This window comes from Triplophysa rosa, linkage group LG23 (assembly GCF_024868665.1).
Source record: "Triplophysa rosa linkage group LG23, Trosa_1v2, whole genome shotgun sequence".
Lineage (NCBI taxonomy): Eukaryota > Metazoa > Chordata > Actinopteri > Cypriniformes > Nemacheilidae > Triplophysa > Triplophysa rosa.
Window position 1 is genome coordinate 9,425,816 of NC_079912.1, and position 19,830 is coordinate 9,445,645.

Consider the following 19,830-nt stretch of genomic DNA (forward strand, 5'->3'; position numbering starts at 1 on the left):
ACTTTAGACTTAGAGTTAAGGCTAGGCTTTAGGGCTATGGTTACATTAAGTCTAGACCAGTGGTCACCAACCCTGCTCCTGGAGATCGACCGTCCTGAAGATTTTAGCTCCAACCCCAATCAAACACACCTGAACTATCTAATCAAGGTGTTTAGGTTTGCTTGATAATTACAGACAGGTGTGCTGAAGCAGGGTTGGAGCTGCAGTCTGCAGGACGGTCGATCTCCAGGAGCAGGGTTGGTGACCACTGGTCTAGACTATAGAGTTAGTCTTGCATTCAGGTTAGACTTTAGGGTTAGACTTAGTGTTAGACTTGCATTAAAACTTGACTTTGATTAGATTTTATGGTTAAATTTACATTTAGCCTAGACCTCAGGGTTAGACCTACCTTAAGACTTGAATTTAAGGTTAGACTTAAGGTTAAACTTTAGACCTACATTGATATTAGACTTTAGGGTTAGACTTAAGGATAGTTTTAGGGTTAGACCTACTTTAAGACTAGACTTTAGGGCAGTTTCCCGGACAGCGATTAGCATAAACCAGGACTAGGCCTTAGTTAAATTTGGATATGTAAGTCGATTTTAAAAAACAAATTTACAACAAAACATTACTGGTGTGCATCTTGAGACAAAACAATCGCACTTATATATTTTAAGATATGTCAGTATAAGTTGTCATCAAGACACCTGTTACATTTAATTTAGTCTAGGACTAGTCTTAAACCCTGTCAGGGCAACCACCGCTTCATGTTTAAACTTACATTTGGGCTATTCTTTAGACTTGACTTTAGGGTTAGATTTTCATTAAGGCTAGACTTTAGGGCTATATACACACACAATAAGAGTTAGAATAACATTGACTCTAGATGTTAGGGTTCATGCTAAGCCTAGAGTTTTAGAATTATTGTAATGACTTAGACTTAGAATCTTAATGTTAGACTTTAAGATTTAAGCTAAACCTTAAGGGTTATAATTAAAGTTAGGATTAGGATATCCCTTTCTGAAGTAATTACAGGATCCACAGATTGTCACCCACTGATAAAGTCCTCTGTTTTCTATCTCAGTTTGTTCTTTCACTCACTGTCCCAAACAGACATGAATACTTTTTAGAGTTTTACAGACACATGGGTCTTGGCTGCTTGTCAATGCTACTAACACACCTCTCGTCTGCATTATAGATTACATTGGAAGTTGTTGCCACACTTACTGTAAGTCAAAGAGATCTGATGCTGTCTGGTACTTGATATGGGAGTGTGCTCGAATGTTGTCTGTCTAAAGCTGCTTACAGACTACAGAAGTTCTGACTTGAGTATTTTATGGATGTGAATGCATAGTAGAGTGGTTGTTTTGAGGATGTTGAAAGTGAGGTCATGTTGAAAGTGAGGTCAGGTCAAAATCACGTTGAAACTACAAAAACACAGCTGAACCCGCCTCCCTGATGTTTTGCATAGGTCAATGCATGCTTGCATCGTAGCGTGTTGTTTTTAGTGTCTAACTTTAGGTCGCATGACAGAGCGGTACTTCTGCAAAACATTTTCGTCTACATTAATGAGTTCGCAGTTTTTCTTACACAACGTAAACTTTAGTGCCTAGGCACCCTGGTTGTCTGTTCTGTTGCAGATTTTAACGATTAAAACATAAAAAGGAGCAAACCACACATTTTAATTTCCGCTTTGGCTGCCATGTGGGCATAAATAAGGAGGACCAAAGAATGATCTTCCAGTCAGTTTCACCATCACCCTTGCATTTGTTGTTGCTACAGCACCACTTTTTCTTTTCTCAATCCTTCAGTTCCTCTCTCGTCACTATCTCAGTTTGATTTTTATCACACTCTCCCATCCCAGGCTGCCTTTCTCTTTGCCAACCACATGGCTGAATAGAAGCCCACCTGTGTAAACACAAGGTAGATCCTGCTTGTGCTATGGCCTCTTGGACACATTCAGCCATTTTTGTTTTCTTGGGCAAGTTGAGTTGAGGAAGTGCAGTTTGAAGCCTTTCCCACGTGCAACGTTTGATTTATTCAATTTCAACTCTCAGATTTACCTTCTGCGCTGGCTGTTGTTACTTTAAAGTCTTTGCCATCTTTTCCAATGAACGTTGACATTCATTGGGATTGAGTCTGATGGATGTCCAACACCTTTTTTCCAGTGTGTGTTGTTGCATCAAAATCCACTTTATGGTACAGCCAGTTTGGCTCAAAACATACGTTTCATCTCATATCTCAGCAGTAAATGACAGATTCCTTCATGAATTCATATTTCTGAAATTTGCTTATGATGAGAGGCTCAGTTCTTTTAATACCTGTGATGTTGGACGTATCTGCAATTCACAGGTCCAAGAGAGAAACATGCCTTTAATCATATGTACGGCTAATAAGTCTCAGACGGCTTAACTAATCGTTGATTAGTTTCAGCCTGGCTTATCCTAACTGAAGATTGACGGTCTTGAAGTATGTTACAGTATCAAATGATGTTTTGACAGTCATTTATCCAGACCTCGTTTAACACACCTAAACCAGACTGTTTCCATCAGCGTGATGCTGTTACACCAATAGCTCTGCATATAGCTGTCTTAGAGTCCTCTTAAGTAAAGACCAAGCATCGTGCCAAGACAAACATCCACTTGCTGTCTCAGACAAAATCATCTTGGTTTCTCCTTTGGCGGTAAGAGGTGAGAAGCTGTGTAGCATTTGATCAGGGTTGAGGTTGGAGATCTTAAACGTTCCTCAGTCCCGTATGAGCCCAGCTAGGGTCAACACAGGATGCTCTGACACTTTTGGACCATCGTTGGTTTTAAAACGGAAGGCCCAGGAGCGTGTGTGGTGAAGTGGAGGTTTATACAGTATAACCTAACCTCAGGCATCTCTTGGGGACTCGACTCTAATAGGACTGTACAGTGCCTTTGGAGATAATGGGAGGTATCAGTTGCTGTTTTGGGAAACTAAAGGATGCCTGTCCAAAAAACTCCACTCGAGGGTTTATGGGGTTTAATTTTGACATCTTTTATATTTATTAGGAATACTTTGTATTTATTGGAGACACATCCAAATTTTGAATAGAAGTTTCCGCTGGGCAGATATTTAAGGCCTGTTCAGAGGATTGGCACCCTGCCATATTGAATGCTCTTGTTTTAAGCATCCAAGTCTGTTGTTTTTCAGACCACGAAGAATCACTGACATGACTTATCTCTTCAAAATAAAAGTTCTTAAAGGTTTCTTCAAAGCAATGCATTTGACTTACTAGGAAGTCAAAGGTTCTGAAAAGAAACATTTCTTTTTTTACGTTTTTATAGTCTGAAGAGGCTATTTTTCATAATAAAGAACCCTTTTTGATATCATGTGTGTGAATATGAATTTTTTTTATGGAATTACACAACCAAAAAGGGTTCTTCTATGACATCATGTAAAATCGTTATTTTTAAGAGGGTAATGACAGCAAACAGGCATGTGTTCTAGTGTTAATTTCATTAACAAAAATAATGACAAAAAATATTTGTGAACGACTATTTTCCCAGGATGAAGAAAAGACGATGACGAGACACAATGACGACTAAGACTATATCAGCACGCAATATCGTTGACGAAAAATGATGAGACTAAAATGTAGTTATAAAATAAGTACCTACCCAAAAACACTTTTTAGTCTTTAGCCCTATTCACACGGGATTAGTATTACCTGGGGACCTCTTGTCATTTGTAATAATGGCAGAGGTCGTCTGTGATCTTATTCCCGTCCATGTCTGTAATTTGTAAAGTAAAAATTCCCTCGCAAATTACCTACACTGAGGTCCTGTGATAATATTAGTCCCATGCGAATCGGCATCTCTGTGATTTGGTGGGCTCATATATCATTTTTCAAGGTGTTATCCACCGGTTGCGAATAATGGAGGCTGGGTTGAAGTGTTTTTATATTATTTCGGGTGCTGGGTCATATCTATACCTGCCAACACTGTCGTTTTGGCCGGGAGTCTCCCGTTTTGTTATTTCTCATGGAAACCCGTAACATTTGAGACCCGCGAACGCGGTGATCTTCGGTCCGGTTCGCGATCGCGGGTCTCAAATGCTGACAGGTACGTCATATATCATTATACACCATACAACTATAGGCTATACAAACTAAACGCAAAGCCTTGCCATCATATCTGGGAAATAAGTCCGTAAATTTGAGCAAAATTACAGGCTTCACTTATCCCGTGTGAATACAGATGTAGGGAGGTAATTTCTAAATCACACAAGGTCCCCAGATAATACTAATCCTGTGCGAATAGGGCTTTTGTAAAAAAATTGAACATAAATAATACAGATTTTTGTGCGAGCCTCTGCTGTACGACAGATGAAAGGAGTTCAGATCCCCCAAACAGGGATGAAAGGCTAAAAACTATGTTTTCTGCCAGTGGGTGACTTAATTTCTGCAGTCTGACAGCCATACACCAATGCTCTCACTGTGGAAGTGCCGTTGAGGATCTTAAATTAATAAACAAGAGTTTAGTGATCTCCAGCCGGTCTGTGTTCTCTCATGAGCTGCTTGAGCCGCGTTGAGTGATCTCCACTACATTGTTTGTTTGCGATTGTGGTTGCTGAATAAGACATCCCACCTCGCGAAAACTCTGAGTCTGTGCGCGAGTACTTTCCGAGGGTTCTCCTTCATGGTCAGTCATGTTGTTTCCGGGGAATTGTCAATATTTTGCGGGCATCTGGAAGACATTTGTAATTTGGGGAAAACTTAAGGGAGAGGTTGGATATCTATGAATAGGCTTATGCACTTTTCAAACCTCTGTGGAAATACTTTTTAGATGAAGCTAGATGAAGTTGAGTAAACTATGCACATGATTTGATATTCTATTGATTTGTGCTTATTGGTAAAAGAGATACTCATAAAGAAATATAAAAACAAATTTCTCAAACGACAACACTCACCGTGATTATAATTTTGAGCAAAATAATTTTTTTTATCATTTTAACCATTATACAGCGGACGAAAATGTGAATAAGTTTGTATTGACTAAAACAAGATGAAAATAAATAAACATTTAGGGGCAGTTTCCCGGACAGGGATTAGTTTAAGCCAGGACTAGACCTTAGTTAAATTAGGATCTTTAAATAATTTTTAAAAACATAATTTACAAAAAAAACATTACTGGTGTACATCTTGAGACAAAACAATCACACGGATATATTTACAGATATGTCATTGCAAGTTGTTTTTGATCAAGAAACTTCTAACATTTAATTTAGTCTGGGACTAGGCCTAAATCCTGTCCGGGAAACCGCCCCTTAGTTGACTAAACAAAAACAGGACAAGGATGACTAAATAAGATAAAAACTAAAAATATATATTTCTCTTGGGACTAAAACTAAGACTAAAATAAAAAATAAACAAAATAACACTAATGTTTTCTCTATTTTTGTTCTCAAGTTATGTTAAATACCAAAATGGAACAGATTAATGTATTTTACTGAATTTTACTGTTTTGTTTTACTGAATTTACAGGTATTTTTGAAATACGATAGAAATACACTGTACAAAATTAAATTTTACGGAATGTTACAGTTTCACAAAATTTAGATGTATGTTTGAAATACAGTAAAAATGTCAAATTACAGGAATAGACTGCAAATTTTCAACAACAACAAAAATACATATAGTGTACAAATCCTAAAAAAATTCTTAGACCATAGTAGATTGTACAAAGAAGAGTAGAAGTTTGAAAATTGTGTTTGTTTCTCAACAAAATTGTTATTTATATACAGTAACACACTGAAAGTGATTAGAAGTGATAGGCAGGCTTTTAAAAGAATGAAAAAAGTATTTAAAATTATTTATGGTACAGTGAGGGGAAATTGGCGCATAGGGGGTATCTTTGAGGGTTCCCTTCTCTTCACAAAAATGGAATTTTAACATAAAAATTTAAATTAAGAAAGAAATGTAAAGCTAAACTGTAAAAAAAAGAACCCAATTGCACAAAATAATAAAAAACACTTTATAGTGCTGCCAAATCGATTAATCTCGATTCCAAAATAAATGTTTTGTTTATATAATATATGTGTGTATATAAATACACAAACATAGATATGTGTAATATACTGTATATTAACATTTATACACACTTTAAATTATATTTAAGTATAAATGTATATTAATTTATAATGTAAATACAAACTTTTTCTGCCATACCCCACCGCCTCTCCACATTAAAGTTTTTGTGCCGCTTCAATTACATTCCGACGTGAAATCATTCTCGATGGCGACTATGGTTCCATTTGACATTTTCTTTGCAGTCTGATGTTGTTTTATGCAAGGCTTACATTTAAATGTGTCGTTGCTTTGTTTTGATTGTATGGTCAATAAATAAAGGAATGACCCAATTTCATCCCGTTTGTCGTGCTCCACCTGTCATGTCTCTATTCCCCACCAGTGGGGCCCGCCCCACACTTTGAGAAACGTTGGCTTAGTATATTGATCCAGTTACTGATATACTCTTTTTTCAAATTAGTCATTCAATTTGAGTGCGATTTTTGAATATCGTAAACTCCCACCTACACAGATTAAAACATCACCTAAATTCAATGGCACTCACACTGTTCTCTTCTTACTACCATACAAGCTACTAATACCCTTTGCATGTTCCGTCAAAGCTGAGGAAATGAGCTAAAATGAAACGTGGAGACGTACAAGCTTGCAGGCCTGGAAAATGTCCCATTCACTTTCATCCAAAGCAGTGCGGTGAACACTTCCTCATGACCCGAGCTTAGCCGTGTGTGTCAGGCTTCCAGCCTGGAGATAAGCCATCGTCATTAGAGAGCGTATAGATGCAATCAAGCCGCACACAGACCTACGAATGAGGATCACCGCTGGAACTGCCTGCTTCTAATTTACCTTCCTCCAGACTGTGAGGGTGATGTCTATCAAACAAGACAAAGTTGTTGTGTCCTTTTTGTTTTGTTTGGCTCACAAATTAGATCCAAATGTTGTTGGCCCTGGTTGCAGTGTCCGGCTGAAAGCTCAGTTTTTGGTATGTCTCCACAACTTCAAAATCTTTGTTCTATACGACTCTATTGAATGCTGACAAGCTGCCATATGTATTTTTTATCATATAGATCTTTAGGGCTCCCAGGACTTCATACGTTAATCCTTTCACATAAGCTGCTTTTATATAAAAAGATACGTGAAAGTTGGTTTGACACTTGTGTGGAACTGAAAGATGAAAGCGAGATAAAAATAGGGCTAAACTTGGAAAGACTGAGTCTGTTGGGTTTATGGTAGTCCAAGCCACAAAAACACAATGTTCTCATCACCACGTTACTGTCTTTTAATCAAGGCCTGTTACAACAAAAAACATGATGCATAAGCAACCGACTTTCAACATAAAAGAGCGTTTGATGCCGGTACTGGACGTTTTGGCTCATGCTAAAGCCCAAACTGGACCCATGCAGTTAATGCCCAAACCTCAAATGCACCTGGCGGGTCAAAATCCAGAACGCTTTGAACAGATGCATTCATGACACATTGTATTCATACGGTTGCAATTAGATGTAACAGGAGTTTAAGTGAGCCATCTGTAAGAAATATAATGAGGCTGGTTTAGACAAGCATTTGGATCACATTCCAACTTGGATTACGGTGCAATCACAGTTGTAAACTATTGTAAATGTGATTCATTGCATTCATTAGAGTGACACATGTACAGGGAGGGGCAATGGGCGCGTAGGGGGTATCTTTGATGGTGCCCTTCTCTTTCCATAAATATGAAGTTTTTAGCTGAAGTCTTTATTAGATCTATAAAAATGTTAATTGTAGTCTCTATACCTGTCTGTTTTAGAAAGTAAATTTATGAGACTGGAAAAAACATTGAACATGATAATCTACTAGGGATGTACGATACACAATACTGTGTTCACAGTTACGATTGTATCACGATATCAGAGCCCAGTCTCATGAATTGCGTATAAATAACACGCGTGTTGCATTATCGTGAAATACGTGAAAAAACATTGGAGTATCATATGCGCACAAAATCTAACTTTGGCGTATATATTACACAATAATGCAACCGCGTGTTATTTATACACAATTCATGAGACCGGGTTGGATATCAGAAAAAATACTTACAATTCAACTAAAATTCAGACAACAATTTACTTCCACAACATTAAACATTTTCAATAACAATGACTTTTTTTAAAGAATTTACAATATTCAAGGTTTAATCCAACCTTCTGTGTGTAATTTGAGTAGGCGTGTTTATAAAAATAAACATTTTTATAAACATAAAAATTAAAATTAAGAAAGAAATTAAAAGCTAAACCGTAAAAAAAGAACCCAATTGCACAAAATAATAAAAAAATACTTTATATTAGTGCTGTCAAATCGATTAATCTCGATTCCAAAATAAATGTTTGTGTTTATATAATATATGTGAGTGTGTTGTGCATTTATATGTATTTAAATATATAAATACACAAACAGATATATATTTGTGAAATATGTGTAACATTTAAACATACTGTAAATTATATTAAAATATAAATGTATATTAATTTAATGTAAATATATAAACACACTCAAATATATTATATGAACAGAAACATTTATTTTGGAATCGATTATTCGCGATTTGCCGCTCAACCAATATAAATAAATAAATATCATATTGTAAAACAAACAACATAGCTGTGACACTCCCGTCGATCGCTAGTCTTGTTTTCCCCGGTTTTTTTTAGTTATCTAATGCTTTGTGTTTTTATTTCATTACCTGTTAGTTAGTTGAACTACGTTATTAACGAGAACCTGAAACTAGTGTAATCAGTTTGATATTGAAAGGATGAAAGCATCTGTGTTGAGTGCGGCTCCTCTGTGAAGCAGGAGGGCACATCTGGTCTATATTAGCTTTTCATTCCAATAATTGATGGTCTCAGGCCTTTAGTTAAATAGGCCCTGGCTAAATACAGTTTAGTGTGGTACTGTATTCCACACATGACCTGTAATATTACACATCTCTGGAATAATGGTATCGGTTCATATGAAAACATGTAATTGAATACAGTGAAAAGAAATTAGCATGCGCTCCTCCGGTTTACACTCGAGAGATTCCAGCGTGGAAATTCACTGCCAAGGGACAGAAGCAATGTTGTTTATCAACAAGATTCTTTCGGGTCATATGTTTTCCACTGAACCAATCGCTGGAACTTCTGCAAAAGGAAGTCATACACACCCTGTTTAGGAAATAATGCATATTTTTTCTCTTGTGGAACTGAAGCCATGCGGTACACAAAAAAGAAACTGTATGTGCAATGTGTCAGGAATCCTTCTGTTGTTGCCTTAAACTTAGTATTTTAATATTTGACCAGTTATGATTTCTCATAAAAAACAAGTTGAAACTTATTTTAATGAGTAAATGTTAAAACGTTGAACATTTTAAAATAATAAGTTAAAATGACTTGTAAAGTGTACTTTTGCATAAATATTTGCATTTCCATATTTTTTGTTAGTTTGTCAACATTAGCATCAATACAATTCAGTAGTTAATGAATTCATAATTCATGATAAAGATTTATATAGATTTGAACAAATGTCATGTAGGTTTTCAACTCTGGGATGTAAATGTGTTTATTGTGTTTACTTGGACAAAGGTTTAGGTGTGGAGTCGGGGAGGGGCTGCCGTATTGTTTTTTTTTGTTTTCTATTAATTGTACATTTTTGTACGATTCACATTGTACAAATCCATACGAATTGGCCACATCGAGATCAGGTTGGCATCTTCCCTCCGCAGTGCCGCTCGACACCATCGATTTCATCTGTTGTGACAGGACGGGCAGTGGTTTAGCTAATTGTTTCCCCATGTACGCGTTTGAACCACACTTTCCATATCATGCCATCGGTGTTACGGATCATGCATTTGATCTAAATTTGTTTCAAACTTTCTTTCATTTACAGCATGAGTCACTGTTCGTCTGTGTTAGATTATGTCATTGCAATTAGATTGTTTGCAGAAACGGTTGGGCAAACATCCATCTTACATTAAAAGTAAAGAGGAGTTTTGCAAGTGAAATGCAGAAATTATAAATGTAAGCAAGGCACTTATGGCTTTCCATTTCCATACATGAACAAGAATGTTATGAGATCAATTTGGTGTGGAAATAAATGAAAAAAAGACCAGTCTTAAAGCTGTGTTAATATTGCAACGGCGTCAGGACTTAGGGAATTAATTTGTCAAATTCCAAGTCTACATTTATTCAAAAAACAACCACACTGTGCAGACTTCATTCAAACCCATATGTGCTATTTTTGTTGTGGTCTAAACTGCATTAATTGCAGAAAAAACAGAAACCTTTGAGGAATATTAACAGTACACCATTCACTTGACAACATGATACCTAATGGTTCTTGTAATAGCTCCTGCAATCCATATAGGCAGCATGCGCAAGCTTTAACTTTCATGCCAGGTTGCTTATGCGCTGCGTTGACTGTCATAAAACGGAAGGTGCAAGCGTAATAAATTCTGATGGACCGAAAATAACACATGTATGATGTTTAAATTAAAGCCATCGATCAACGTTTGAGCCTTATTATTTTTTTATTACTCCTACGCCACCACAGCGTTGCCAACCGTCGGCTCTCGAAGCGCCGAGCGACGGGGGGAGGATAGAAACGCTCTCTGGATGAAAGAAGGCCTCGGAGGCAGCCATTAAATGTGAGAGAAACACAAATAAACAGGCTTTTTACAGCAGGCAGACACAGTGGTCTGGTTTTAAACCACACTGCTGGGGCAACAGGGCACACATATGGAGCTGCTGTGCCAGCCGCTCGCTGGCACATCTGCATTTATTGTTCGGCACAATGAGAGTTTAACGTACACAGTCGCGGGCTTCGGATTTGGTGTCCACATGTCTCGCAAAACTCTGAAATCGCTTTGTGGTCTTGCCAATTTCGTTTGATTATTCCACAGAGAAGACGGAAGCCACTGTCAGATTTAATATTCAGTTATGATTAAGTTGCAAATTTATAACTGTTGGCTACAAAGGCTTCTGATTTTGAGGTTTGTTTGAGGTTAAAGCCACTTTACAGTTCAGAGAAACATAATTGTAACCTTGTGACAGGTTTTTATCACAGGAATGCGGAGTGATGAAAAATCTGTTAAGTTCCTCTGTGCTCTTATTTCCTGATACGGATACTTGGTAGCCTGAAAATAGTATTTCTGTGACTTTCTATAATTTCTTAATGGTTCTTGCTAGAGTTTTAAAGGTCCAATGTGTCTTTTCTTGTCATGTATTGACAGAAATGTAATATAATATACATCATTATGTCTTCAGAGGTGTATAAAGACCTTACATAATGAAGCATTATGTTTTTATTACCTTAGAATGAGTTATTTCTATCTACATACACCGCGGGTCACCTGGAGTTCATGGAGTTCATCATGTTGTTTAACTACTCTACAGAGCGCGTATCGTAAATACATTATCTGCAAATACATTATTTCGTATATACATTATCTACCTTCAGCAAAGAAGCGAAAACGTGACAACATCTTTGTCCTGTGTCAGCCTCCGTAGTGCTTCAAAAGGGAGGGGTGGAGGGAGCTGTCGGTGGCAATTCACAACCTCACCACTAGATGCCACTAAATTACATACACTGGACCTTTAACGGAATAGTTCACCTAATAATGTTCATCTTTTAACCGACTCCATGCTTAAGTATTTTTCTTTTTTACTCATTACAACTTGGTAGCATAAAACATGTGTAGCATAAAACTATTACTACTTTCAGTAATTTCTATTATTAAAGGAATAGTTCACCCAATAATGAAAATTCTGGACTAAAGAAAAACTCAAACAATCCAAAACAGAAAAGTACCCTAAAAGATAGTCCACCTGACTATTAACATTTTTACACTAAATTGTTTAATTATTCATTGAACATTTTTGTCGATGTGAAAATTCTTAACAAATTCTTTTGAAAAGAAAAAGGTGAATTTGGACAAGAGAGTAAGTTTGTCAAATAATGACAAAAATGTTATTGGACTATAAACTTGTAGCTTGTTGTTTATCCTGGTGGTCTATAAACCAGGAAAACATTTTAATAAAGACTTGCATTGAGATAAGAAGCACATCTTCAGAAATATGTTACAAAATTGTGCTAAAAAATGTATTACTAGATCTTCACGAAGCAAAATTGACTCATCTTTCTAGAATAGTGATGTCCTTTCCACTTGCTCTGTGTTCTTACTGCTAAGCCATCAACACCTCTGACTTCTCCTTTCATCATTTGTCTTTTCTCAAGCTCTGTCCACAGACTTAATAACAAGAACGGCAGAAGATGAGAGAAGGTGTCATCTCGCTCTCCCCTCTCTCTGTTCTCACTGATATATCAATCCACAGAGCTTCTGACGTCACTCGGGTCACCATATTCGAAAGCAATGTCACATTGACCGAATAATTCATGAAAGAGAAGCTATAAGTTACTGAGGCAGTTCTTCCAAATCTGCAAAGGGAGGATGTGGCAAGCCATCTCTCTCCCGCGTGGAGCGCTTGCATAGCACAGACTGCGTGGAAGGCAAATCAGCTCGCCTGAAGACAAAGTTTCCAGCTATTCGTCTTTTCCAAAGATTTGCGTCTGTTGTTTAAATAATTTCAGTTTTTGGTCGACATGGATTTGTTTTGTGCCCTGTGGGTGTGTGTGTGTGTGCGTGCATGTGTGATTAATGATTTGGTGATTTATGCCATGTTTTGTAATTGTTTAATGCGAGTTGATAAAACGACTCGTTTCTTTTTTTTGCTAGCCTATCCAATGGAGTTGCATGTGCAATGAATCAGTCGTTGCCATCATTCGACCATTAACACGTTCACACGTTGTAATGTTACGTGAAGTCAGTTTACAAATTTATCAGCATTGGAAAACCTGCCTTTAAATAGCCAAGCTGCAAACTTTTCAAGTTACAATATGATTCACTAATGTTTCATTATTTTTCAGTTGACTTGACTGTGACACAGTGTTCATTTTGACGAAAATGTAATTTAGATTTAGTCCTATTTTAGTCATCCCCATCATTTTAGTTTTAGTCTACTTTTGGTTGACGAAATATACATTATATTTAGGGCGAGATTTACTAACATCTTGCTGCAGCGCAAATGCTTTTTTTGCCGTAAAAGAACTACTGTCTGTATTTACTAAAGACACGCAGTGAGGGCGTGGACACAGATGTGTTTGTGACTGACCTTATATGCATTTGTAGGAGTTTCCTCTTCAGACGCAAACTTTATGGGAGGAGTCATAAATGAATCACTTTAAATGAATCACACAAGGCGATTTTACTTTATTTAAAGCCCCAAAAAAGCACTTAAACCCTGCGCTAGGGATGCGCGGATGAGCTCTAACGTCACCCGAATCCGCTTTTAAAACGAAATCACCCATCTCTTCATCTGAGCTGCTCAGATTATGTATTTATTTCTTGTTTATATTGCTATATAATTATTTTTATTTTAGGTTTAGTTTAGCATTTATATTTATGTTCAGTTAATAATTTTAGCGCTTCAACTTGATCTTATTTCAGTTAATTGCTTAAGTAGCATTTCTATTTTTTGTCTAGGCTATGTTTTGTTTATATATNAAAAAAATCACTAACATTTTTTTAACATGTGTAAATGTTGTGCGTGCCACAAAATGGGGGTACAGGGACACACACACACACTATAGTTTGCATGTATGTATTCACTTTAGGGGGTCAATGGAACAATGTACAGATTTTCAGGACATTGGGACTTTAATTCACCAAAGTGTCATTCACCAGATTACAATGTATAGCAAGGTTATTCATAAAAATAACATGAAACGTTATTGTTACTATTTTAACTGCTATACAGCTATTCAAACGCTCTATTTAAGCACAGTATGTGTATATTCTTCTTACTAAACGATCACATAAGTACTAAGATAAAAGTGTACTCCACTAAAAAGGACACATGAATTGATTGCTATAGTGATGACACCGACCGTTCTTCACTTTCACTTTAAAACCCAGGTTTGGACCTTAAATAGTGGCCTTACCTCCACGTACTATTAGCATACATTATCGGCACTATATTATCTTATTTCTGACGAATGCCATGTATATATACATTTATTAATCAGTGCTAATCCCCGCATTTTTAGTCTCCGCTACAACAATGCGCTCTGCATCGTTCCCGCTTCCATCTGTTTGAAGATTAAAGTGTAGGCTACACGAAAGACGACTCGCCTAATAGCAGTCACTTGTGATTGGCTGAATGTTAATTCACTCAAATCTATGTAACTAACCAGATAACATGGGCGGGCGGTAATTTTGGCGGAGGTGTGTCGAAAAGTGCGGAGGACAGAACCATTTTTATCTGAAGTGGGGGTATTCCCGCACATGGTGCCACGCCTATTTAGCGCAGATGCGTGACTTAATTCTTAAAAAACAAATGCTTATGTACATTTATAAAAATATATATTTTGTATTGCGGGTTTATTTGGTGCCCCTAAAGTCTTGGTGCCCCTGGGCACTCGCCCAATTGCCCATATGGTTAATCCGCCTCTGCCATTAACGCAACATTCGTTTTTTCTGTCATCATTTTCTAGCGTTACATTATATAATCACGCTCTTATATAAAGGCCTTTAAACTATTTAGGCACGATCTGAAATGGTTGTATTGACACGTCCAGTATAGATTAACAGCTTCTGACTATGGATCACAGCTCAACGAGATGCGACAGAAGTCCTTTCTGGTGTACACATGGGCTAAAGGCTGTGTCCGAATCTGTCAAACAGCGCACCAGTATTAACTTCTCTTTCGTGCTTGAATGAACAAAAACACAAGATTATGCCAGAAAGCACATTTTGTCTAGTATTTTCGCAAGCACCATCTTCAACGAGTTAAATAAAGTCTTAAATGAATGCAAAGAGTATTGAAAAAGGAAGCGCATTAGATCTGCTTAGAGCGGCAGCTCTTAAAGGGGCCGCGTTCTTAAACGTGCTGCTGTGACTCCTGTCACTAATGTTAATCAAAGAACAAAATAAAAGAAAAAATCAATTTGATTTCATAGCTTTAATGAGGATTCTTCTGTATTTCATGTATTTAGCAAGACTGTGAAGTGTTTGAGAACTTCATTTATTTTCTGTATATTTCCTACCTATTAGACACTTATTATAATGGGTTAGTAGAAAAGAAAAATATATTTAATAAGGACTGCAAAGCGGTTGCAAAGCCAACAATATTACAATGTTGGCTTTCATTCATAAAATGATGCTGTTAAAGAAATGTGTTGTTTCTACATTAATTGGAGGTAAAATGTGAAATTATTATAATGTAAAATTATATTTAAAAACATAAATTCTGTGTGTGATTAGTTAGTTTTTTTTAATCGATTGATAGCACTAAAATAAACATGTTAAACAAAATAAATAGTGTACGTTTAATTTCACTATACGTGTGTGATTAATCGCAGTTAATCGCACGGAATTTTTTTTATCTATTCACAGCCCTAATATAAATAGACAAAAAATTGATTTGATTTCTTGCTCCCATAAACAGCAACGCAATGCACACTAAGCGTATAAAGTTAGTAAATACATCCTTAAAATAGTCCATGTGACAAGAATACTTTTGTGCACAATAAAAAAATAACAATTTTATTTGACAATTTCCTCTCTTCCGCTCCAACGCGTGTCCACAAGAGCACCTAACACATGCTCTCAAATTGTGTCCAAAGATGAACAAAGGTGTTACAGTTCTGAAACAACTTGTGGGTGATTCATTAATTTTCATTTTTGTGTGAACTAACCCAGTTATACCCATAGTACAGTTATACTATGAAAAAACAGCATGATGTACATTGTAAATAAATGTAAAATGTACAGCAATTCCTTTTGCACTCACGATTAGCAAAATACAGTAATACAGTAGATTGTAAAAAAACAATGGCTGATTGTAAAATGTACTGTTTACAGAGGTGGGTAGAGTAGCCAAAATCTTTACTCAAGTAAAAGTACAAGTAACTTGAGAAATTGTTACTCAAGTAAAAGTAAAAGTCACTATTTTAAAATTTACTTGAGTAAAAGTAAAAAAGTATGCAATGAAAAAACTACTCAAGTAGCTAGTTACTTAGTTACTTTGTATCTGATTATATAGGCCTACTACATAAAATTAATATTAACGCCAATATTTTAATATTATATTTTAATTAATATTTTTAATTATCATAAGCAGATATCTTTGCAATATACTAGAGAGACTAAAGAAGAGACAAACACAGAAGAGACAAGCATTTCTGTCAATTTCATCTAGTCCTGATGTTAATGTAGTTTACACAACTTATTTAGAATAATAGACCATGTCAAACTAAAGCATTAACTAAGATGATCTAGAACATCTGCAGTGCTCTCTTAAATGAAATACACATACACATTTTTGAACAAATTTCATGTTTTCTCGTGTTGTGTCACGTGTGTGTTGTGAAACGCTCTTACTTGTAAACAAACAGTGAACCACACGCCCATCAACAAGTTTTCTTCCTTCTGTTCTTCAAATGTATATTTCTGCAAGCCCACGTCTCTGTGTCTGACAGGTAACGCGCATGTTGTGGTGTCTGACGAACAGGTCGCGCGTGTGCGCGCATATGGCGGGCATTTATCATTGCTGGCAAACAATATGACACATTTGCAGTTTTGATTGTATAGATATAGATTAATATCCACTTCATCCAACGCTCTTTGTGTTCTGCGTGTCCTTAAGTTTCACGCTACGAGGAGTGAGTAATCCTGCTTCAGATGATTCAGATCGTGCTGCGAACTGAACAAATCATTTGAACTGATTCATTAGCCTATTCAAATGGTTTTGCCCATTGTTCAATTAATGCTTTCAAAAGAATCGACTCAAAAGAATCGATCACTCGGGAATGCCCGTAAAAAGAGACGACAACCTTGAAATAAACAACGCGTTTAAAAAAGCATATTTTAAAATGAAGGAACGAAGGAACGTCACGCAATGTAAGTTATGTAACGAAGTAAAAGTACAGATTTTCTATTAGAAATTTACTCAAGTAAGAGTAAAAGTACACACTTTTAATTTTACTTAAAAAGTACATATTTTCCAAAACGTTACTCAAGTAAATGTAACGAAGTAAATGTAGCGCGTTACTACCCACCTCTGACTGTTTAGTTAAGTGCTTGCTGTGTACAGTAAGGCAGTTCGTATTGCGAAAAAAAAAAAACTTCCATGGTAACACATGCCCTGATCATCCAGTTGTGTAGTACTGTATTGTAGATAACAAAAACACATATATTAATGATGCTTTAATGTTGCTGTTTAATCAGTCGTAAGGCTGTTTGGCTTGTTTCTGATATTGCTCATTGTGTCGCCATCATCAAACTGGGACTGTGGAGAACCCCTGTGTTTATCTTCCCTGAAAGGAATAATCCGCTGGCTAGTGGGATCCATTACTAAGGTTTTCCCTGGAAAACGCATCATCATTATCTAGCGCTCTCTCTCTCTCTTCTGTTTTGATTCTATTTTTCCCCCCATTATCTGCCTTCTATTTGCATTTTCAACGGTTTCCAGCTCTAACACAGACCCTTATGCGTCAATTCCGCTCTCTGATTTTTCTTGCCAATCATTATTGGAGCAAAATAGCCCTACATCTACTGCGCTCTTTCAGTCTTCAGTTCACCAATTTGCATTTCAAAGGCTGCATGAGCGAACAGCGGATGTGTTGGATGATGCACACATTGACTGAGGTAGACGAATGTATGGCCGCTGGGCACCCCGCTCAAAATTACATGGCCATGTGCCCATTGATTCGCCTTGGCTTAACTGTTCCCATATTACAGCTCCTGATACAAAAAATGAGCAGTGTTTCTCTTGTTTACCTTGATTGAACCTTTTTTCCTGATTAATATGATCTGGTTGTTTAAAGTTGAATGGACGCATGAAGGATTGTTAACCCTGATTTTGCCTGGAGTTTGAAACGCGTCTTAAAACACTTACAGTAGTGTGTCTTGCTCAATGACGGCGGGTTAAGAGTGTTTGTGAAGAATTACTGTGTGATGTCCATCTAATGAAGAACCAATAGGAGCACAGCAATTGATGACATAATCAACAAACCAACTAACATCAACAACATTTCAAAGAGAAAGTTAAAAAAATATCCTATTCCAGTCAATGAAAGAAGAACAGTCTGACATAAATGATCACTGATCACTGTCTTTGTTTTTACCCATAATCCCATTGGCTCCATGTCTTGCAATCTGACAAGCAAAACTGTAATCTGGTGTGATAATCTGGAATTTCTGTTTAAATCGTTTGTACTGTTATGTTACTTTGGATAAAAGCGCCTGCTGAATGCTTAAATGCCATTCTGATAAAAACTCTACCAGAATGCAACAGAGGATAAATGGAAATCTGAAGCCTCATTCGCAACACTCTTGTTACTCAAGAACGCATCATTCAGCGCCCAGACGGCTCTAAGAGAGTCTAGACGCATAGCACACGGCATACGCCACACATCCGAACTGTCTCTAAATAAATCATGATGCTTCCGTATTCTGGAACTTTCCCAAAAAAAGTACACAAGAGTATTGAGAGAAAACATTGGGGAGGAGATAAGAAGAGAGGGAGTACAAGGGTGTCATCTACGTCTGGTGGTCTGGACATCATTTTATATAACTGTCTGGCTTCAGATTACTGACATGCAAACCTATAGCACTGATGACACTCATGCACTTTGACAGACTACACAGAGTGGCTTTGGATTCTGGTGGGACCGATGGCGGACATTTGGGTATCACAATGAAAACGGAACAAAATACTTTGAAGACTGTGTACTGGGACACACTGTCTATTTATATACTCCCAAACAAAATTGTGTCATGATTCACTTATCCTGATGATCCAAAACTGTGTGACTTACTTTTTACAGTGTTCCATTGGAAGGTATTTAAAGATAATGGCCACTTTTTTCCACAGAATAAATGTGCATAAAGCTGTCAAGACAATAGGTTGTTGTGCTATGGCAATAAAAAAGGGACACTTACTCATATGACACTTACAACTGGATTGTTTGTGGAGCAGACCAAAATTACAGTCATTTTTTCAATGGCTTGAACTGGTTCTCAAATTAAATATTACTTAAGAGACATGAGATTTTGATTTCTGTGGGATTTATGATGAGAGCCAATGAGAATTAATGTCAAACTCAACACAAGGGGCCCTATTTTAACGATCTAAGCGCATGGTCTAAAGCGCACGGTCTAAAGCGCACAGCGCAGGTGCACTCAGGGCGTGTCCAAATCCACTTTTGCTAGTTTAACGACGGGAAAACGGTCGGCGCCCGGCCGCATGGTCTAAACAGGTTGTCCCCATTCTCTTAATGAGTAATGGGTGTTTTTTGGGCCAAACATGCAGTAAACCAATCAGAGTTTCATCTCCCATTCCCTTTAAGAGCCAGTTGCGCTCGCGCCATGGTGGATTCGCTATTAACACGGCAGAATTCGGAAGAGCAGACACATTTCTCCAGAAAGGAAACGCGTCTGCTCGAGCGAGAAGTTAAAGCGCGCAAGCAGACCATCTACAGGACAAACCGCATTTTTATCTTTATGTCCACAATAATAATCTTTTACACTGTAATCCATTTATTTGTAATATTTGGCATTATTGTGTGCTGCTGGGCGTGTAATAGGCCTAAGTGTAATAAGCAGAATGTACGAGCGCTGTGCACTCGCCTATAGGCGCATATTCCCAACACGCTCTTTAAATAACTAAAAAAAATATTGCGCCATTGACTTAAGACTTTAGACCAGGTTTGAGTTGGTCTACGGCGCA

General features: G+C 37.1%; 1 protein-coding gene across 3 annotated transcripts in view; it reads left to right on the forward strand.

Annotated features, from left to right (window-relative positions):
• Nucleotides 1-19,830, forward strand: part of sugct (succinyl-CoA:glutarate-CoA transferase) — a 112,163-nt gene that overhangs the window by 62,269 nt on the left and 30,064 nt on the right. The window lies entirely within an intron of this gene.